The sequence below is a fragment of the Rutidosis leptorrhynchoides genome, chromosome 1 (genome assembly GCF_046630445.1).
Source record: "Rutidosis leptorrhynchoides isolate AG116_Rl617_1_P2 chromosome 1, CSIRO_AGI_Rlap_v1, whole genome shotgun sequence".
Taxonomy (NCBI): domain Eukaryota; kingdom Viridiplantae; phylum Streptophyta; class Magnoliopsida; order Asterales; family Asteraceae; genus Rutidosis; species Rutidosis leptorrhynchoides.
In genome coordinates this window covers 619683083-619690423 of record NC_092333.1, presented here as the reverse complement: position 1 = coordinate 619690423, position 7341 = coordinate 619683083, and positions in this window count along the sequence as shown.

Sequence of the window (7341 nt, the reverse complement as noted above, 5' to 3'; positions counted from 1 at the left end):
TACTTTTGTAAAAGATCTCGCGCATATTTCTGTTGTCCCAGAAATAATCCTTCTCTTTTCTGCTCTATTTCGAGTCCAAGAAAATGTTTGAGTTCTCCAAGCTCCTTCATTTGAAATCTGATAGACAGATTCTCTCTTGTTCTTTGGATCTCCTCATAGTGATCTCCCGTGATGATTAAGTCATCCACATATACTAGCACTATGGCTAGTTTTTCTTGATCTTGTTTCACAAATAAACTAGAATCTGAAGGAGCAACTGTGAAACCACTTTGTACCAAGAACTCACCAATTTTCCCGTACCAAGCTCTTAGAGCCTGCTTCAAGCCATATAGTGCCTTCTTTAATTTGCAGACATGCTCGGGATGGATCTTGTTCTCAAAGCCTCTTGGTTGCTCTATATAAATTTCTTTGTCAAGTTCTCCATGTAAGAAAGCATTCTTGACATCCATCTGCCACAACTTCCAAGATTTGCTAGCTGCTAAAGCTAGTAGAGCTCGAATTGTTGTGATCTTCGCCACTGGACTAAATGTTTCTTCATAATCCAACCCATATTGTTGAGAAAAACCTCTAGCAACAAGTCGAGCTTTATACCTTTCAATGGAGCCATCTGATCGAGTCTTCACCTTGTAAACCCATTTACAAGATATTGGTTTTACATCTTTTGGCTTTGGAACTAAACTCCATGTCTGGTTTTCTTTTAGTGCATTAATTTCTTCTTCCATTGCTTTCCGCCATTCTCGATTTTGCGCTGCTTCTTCATAAGTAGAAGGATCAATAGGTATTGATTCATCCACATGAGCAGCATTGGCATACCTTGGATTAGGTTGTCTCGGCCTTGCTGACCTCCTTAATTCTTGTGCATGCTCCTCGACTTCTTTTTGGCTTGGACGCACCTCCTCGGATATAGATTGATGTACACCAGTTTTCCATGGACTCTTTTCCTTAGAGTACTACCCTTCTCCTTCTTTTATTGGATCCAATATCTGCTCTTTAGGTTCTTCTTTTTCTTCTGGATCTTCTTCTAATCCATGAGATTCTGGAAGCTCTATCTTTTGAGGTGACCACCATGAAGACGCTTCATCAAATACCACATTTCTTGAAGTATGGCACTTTCCAGTATTTGGATCACAACATCTCCATCCTTTTCTTGATTCATCATAATCGACAAAAATGCATCGAATTGCCTTCTTATCAAATTTACTTCGTAGATGATCTGGTACGAAGACGTAGCATACACATCCAAAAACCTTGAGATGGTTGACGGTTGGCTTGATCTTCCATAATCTTTCATATGGTGAAATATATCCCAACTTTGTTTGTGGGAGTCTGTTAATCACGTATGAAGCCGTCCTCATACATTCGGCCCAAAATCTTCCTGGTACATTCTTACCATGAAGCATACTTCGACAGGTTTTAGCAAAATGACGATTCTTACGTTCTGCCACTCCATTCTGTTGTGGAGTGTTAGGGCAAGTTAATTGCCTTCTGATCTTGTGCTTCTCAAGATAGATATTGAACTCGGTTGATAAATATTTTCCTCCATTATCTGTGCGTAAGCATCGAATCTTAGTATTGAGCTCACTTTCTACCTTGTTCTTGAAGTCTTTAAACTTCAGAAAAGTCTCCGACTTCTCCTTCATGAAGTAAACCCACACATATCTTGAGAAGTCATCAAAGAATGTCACCATATATTTCATACCTCCAAGTGATGTTTGTTTCACTGGGCCGAAGACATCTGAGTGTATTAGCTCTAGTGGTGTCTTGGACTGATGCGCTGACTCCTTGAATGGCAATTGGTGAGCTTTGCCAAATTGACATCCAGCACATATTGTATCTGTTCGGATATCAATTTGAGGAAGCCCATTTACTATGCGTTTCACCATCATCTCCTTTAACTTATTGTATCCCACATGCCCAAGACGTTCATGCCACAGATCAGCCTTCTCATTTTTTCGAGTCTTATCCACATATGCTGTTTCAGCAGATAGTACATAGACCGACTCTATTCTTTTTCCTTGCATAATTGGATTGCCAACCACCTTCACTCTCTTGAATACAGACACATCTTCTGGTCCAAAGAGCACATAATTCTCTTCTGCTGTCAATTGTGGTACTGACAGTAAATTCTTCTTTAGGCCAGGGACAAGATACACCTTCTCGAGATGGAGCTTATGAGAGTCACCTTCACTTGGAATTATTGTCTTTCCAATGTGAGAAATAGACAACCTTGAATTGTTGGCTGTCAACACGACTCTTTTTCCTTTGTAATCCTCCATTTCTTGCAGCTTCATCTCATCATTGGTCATATGATTTGAGCACCCAGAATCGATGATCCAATCATCTTTGTAGTTTATTTTTTACTTTAAAGTTGTTGTAAGAGCTTAATCATCTATGTCAGCTTCAACAGAGAGTCCAGCTTCTGCATCCCATGTTTCCTCATTAATGGTTGCTTCGAATGTGACCTCTTTCTTCTCATCTCTTGTGGCGGCCACATTTCCTTCGAAAGTTCGCCTTTTGGGGAATCTACAATCTCGAGCAAAATGATCCTTCTTGCCACAATTGAAGCATTCACCATTCTTTCTCTTATCATTTTCCCCGTATTGTTGGCGATGATCTCTTCTTCCTTGTTGAGCTCCCCCTGAAGCGTTGCCTTTTGATTTTAGGTGACCCTTCCACCCATATGTCTTACTTTCTTTCATCGCCTCTTGTCTTCGAGATGTTGCTTTCTTTTTATTGGTGAAGAGTGCATCTTCTCCGTCTTTTACGGTTACTTCATTCATCTGCTTGGCTAATGCCTCTTGATTTGCCAATAGATTCTCCAGCTCTATTAATGATGGTTGAGTAGGCCATCCTCTCACAGCGGCTATAAATCCATTATACTCGGATCTTAAGCCGTGGATGATAATTCTCTTCATCCTTGCATCACTCACTTTCTCTTCAGGAGCAAGTTGAGATATCTCATGACAAATAGATTTCACCTTGGTGAAATACTGAGAAATAGACAGACTTCCTTGTGAGATACCCGCGAGCTCATTTTCCAAGAGCTGGAGGCGTGCTTCATTCTTCTTTGAAAATAACTTGTCAAAAGTTTCCCAAGCTGCCTTCGGTGTTTTCTCGTCACGGATGTGCTCCAATAGATCCTCCTCGATTGTAGTCTTCAATATAAATAAAGCCTTCCCGGCCTTGATGTTCCATTTTCTTAAGGCTTCAGCATTTTTTTTCGGTGGAGGCGTTGTGTCACTGCCAGCAACTATTTCCCATAAATCCTGTCCTTGTAGGTAGGATTCTATACAAGTCCGCCAATAACCATAGTTGTGGTTATTGAGACTCTTGATTCCACTGCTCGTACTTGCAAGATCCGCCATCATGACGTTCAACGTCCAATAAGCTTGGTCCCTGACCGATGAGCTTTCACAGTTCCTAACTGTGCTCCGACAGAATCTCTCTTAGAGCCTTGGTGAAAACAAGTCGATGTAAACGTCCAACGTTTACCGATTTCCTCCACTAGAAATGGTCCCGAATTACCCGCTCTGATACCAATTGTTGGAAGCTTCGACGAGCCCAACACACCCACTATAGAGGATCTAGACTATACTAGACTCACTACACCAACACTTTGGCGTTGATTAGCCTTTAATTTTATGAATTCTTAGTGCACAATAGTACTTAGACGACAGTGTCTACCATATATCATTTAGGCCGTATAACCGACCATGTATCACTTAGGCGGCAGAACCGACCATATAATAAGAACAACACAAGTGCACTAAGAACATAAACACAAGCTAAGGCTTCGCCGGTGTGATGACCCGTCCTTATCCACCTGAACGAAGTCATCAACATTTGGTCCCATTGCGATGATCGACTCCAAGTAATGTCCTTAAAATGAGCTAATGCACAGCGGAAGACTTAATTCGTACCTGAGAATAAACATGCTTAAAAGTGTCAACCAAAAGGTTGGTGAGTTCATAGGTTTGTAATAATAATCGTTTCAATATGTTAATAGACCACAAGATTTCATAATCATAAACATAATACACTCGCAAGTGTATGTAAAGCATTCTAAGTGGTTGAGCACTTGGTAACCATACTTAACATTTAATCAACGTCGCATATTCCCTTTATTATGAAATCTCCCTACACTGTACCAAGTGTAGTAACGAAACGAAGTACTGTGCAACCGTTGAATACTGGTCGTCCAGTCCGGTTGGGGTTGTCAGGCCCGATAGATCTATCAACAGAATTCGCGTTTACAATACCCATGTAAATAGTAGTTACCAAGCTACAGGGAATTATGCCAGTGGTACAACTCAACGTAGAATATATTTTAAGTACTTGTGTCTATTTCGTAAACATTTATAAAAGCAGCGCATGTATTCTCAGCCCAAAAATATATATTGCAAAAGCAATTAAAAAGGGAGCAAATGAAACTCACCATACTGTATTTTGTAGTAAAAATACATATGACGATATTGAACAACGCAGGGTTGGCTTCGAATTCACGAACCTATATCAATACTATATATATTAACACATATAATAATATTTCATCAAGTTTGTGTATTAAGTATAGTTTTATATAACTAATAATTACTATAATGATAAAAATAATATTAACAGTAATATTGATAATAATAATAGTAATACTATAGTTATTATAATAATAATGATATAACGATACTATTTATAATAAAAATTGTAATAATAATAATAATAATAATAATAATAATAATAATAATAATAATAATAATAATAATAATAATAATATAATAATAATAATAATAATAATAATGTTAAAAATAATATTAATGTTAGAAGTAATATTAAAAATGATAATTTTAATAAAAATGATAATTTTAAAAAATGATAATTTTATTTAATAATAAAATTTTTGATAATAATAATAAAAGAAAAGAGAACTACATTTAAAAGAAGCTTTAAAAAATAAAAGTCCTAGCCCGGGCTCGGACCCGAGACCTCTCGATAACCCGATAACACACCTAACCATCCAAGCTAATATGTTTTTCTGATTTAAAACAAGAACTAATACTATATAACTCGTTTTCAATATTCACCATCTTCGTTGTTACATCTTTTTGACATCAAGAAGCTCACCAACAATTTCAAATCATCTCCTTGTGTCCTCATTTTTAATCTCACTATTAATTAAATGTATATCTTTCTTTTGTGAGTTGTTCGTGAAATTAAAAACCCAAAAAGGGTTCACCTTTTGTCGCCCTCCTATTGTCTCCAGGAGAGTACCACCAATATAAAAATATAACAAACTTACTTCTAACACATGAGTCAAAGTATAGATCAAGCCTTATTTCTACTTAAAAGTCTCGGCCCACAGGAATATAACTAACTCGACCCCTTTATTTGTGTTTTAAATCACCACGGCCCACTATCACTATAGCTCACGGCCCGCACATAAATACAGAAGCTGGATATCATAACGCTTTTTAATTTAAATGAAACAAAAGGTTTAGTGGAAGGTGGGGTTAGTTTGGCACTAGTACTCAACACATCATCATCTCACTCATTATTTTCTTTGTTTATTATCACTTGATCATTTTATGTACCATTTTCATCAACTTATCACCATCGTTGATGTTTACCAGAAATAAAAACGAGAAAATAGCGAGTAGCAATATCATTTTCATTATTGTTTTTATCATCATCTTGTATCTTCTCCATCAACATAAGCGTCGGGTTATTATCATGGCCATCATCATCATATCGTCCGTTTCGTTTGGGAATCAAAAAGAAAAACACAGCTACGGTAGTAGCATCTCCATGTCGACAGCAGTTGACGGCTGTAGGAGTACCGAAGGAAAGAAAAAAATAAAAGATGTTGGCTGTTGGGTAATTCATGAGTGAAACAAAAACTTGTTGCAGGTTTTGATGATAATAATTGATGGTGGTTTGGCTCATGGTTTTATATAAATGATGGTGCAAGTTAAAAGTCGTAAGTGATGGCGGTTTAAAAAGGTGGTTGCATGTGGTGATTCACGATGACTGCAGTGGTTATCGATGGAGAATGTCGGTGGCGACCTTGGGTCAACGAAAAACAAGGAGGTGATGGTGTACGTGGGTGTTATGAAGAAGATGGTTCAATGGATGGTGGTGTTTCACGATGGAAGGTAGGGTGGTTATAGGTGACGTTGAAGAAGAAGAGGATAGGTGGGTTTCGGTTCATCCAGTTTGTATATGTTATGAGTTTTTGTTTTCCTGATTGTATGTTTAATATATGTGGAAATAGGTTGATTGAATATGACATAAAGGATAAATAATACTTTGCTTAAATTATGATATGGATGTCGATTGGTAACAAAATGAAAAGAAGAATATAAATGTGGGGTATTTAGTTATCAATCATAAAAAAAAATGGTGATGAAATAAGAATGGTGGAAGTGGTGGTTTTACCAAAGGTGGTAATTGATCATAAAGGTGTGAACTTTTAGTTTAAATTTTGTGAGTGAGTTACAGTTAGGTTTGGTGTTCTTTTATTTTATTTTATTATATATATATATATATATATATATATATATATATATATATATATATATATATATATATATATATATATATATATATATATATATATATATTGATTAGTTATAATCATAAATAAATATTAATCGAAAATGGAAATTTAAAAAAAAGAGTTACATGTTGTTTATTATATGGAGTCAAATACATGTTTTCTAAAAAAAAAAGACTTTTCATCTAATGTGATAAGTTTAAATCCCATAAATTACGTACGTCATTATCGTTATAAATACTTTTCTACAAGTTCCATTCATATAAAGCTTTAGTATAAGATGTTTGTTACATAAAGCCAAGCTCACATCATTTTCACCCGGTACATCTCACCAACTTGATATAATGTTTACAATTAAAATTAGTAGATTCCACATAAGTAACTTTAATATTTGGCTCTATCCCCGTACAACAAGTAAATAAATGACAAACACTTGCCGTCTCTAATTAAATTATTACGATTGACAAACATTAATCCAGGAACACATTAATTTAGCACTTCTCGTGCATAAAAAGAAATGAATAGGAGAAACTTGGACTATGTTATGGAAAGGACAATATGATAGAAAGAAATGAGGCGTGAAAATAAAGGAGAAAGAGATAAGTGTGATTTTTATGATAGTTTGAAGCCAAATTATATTGTTTTATAAAGAATCAATATGATGATGAATTGGATCTAATTAATTATGAATGTAAGAGTATTTAGGAAGTAATAAAAATTTAAAGTGGAATGAAATGGATATAGTCATATACTACGTCCATATATGGTTTCAAAAGTCTTATATATTGCCAAAATAT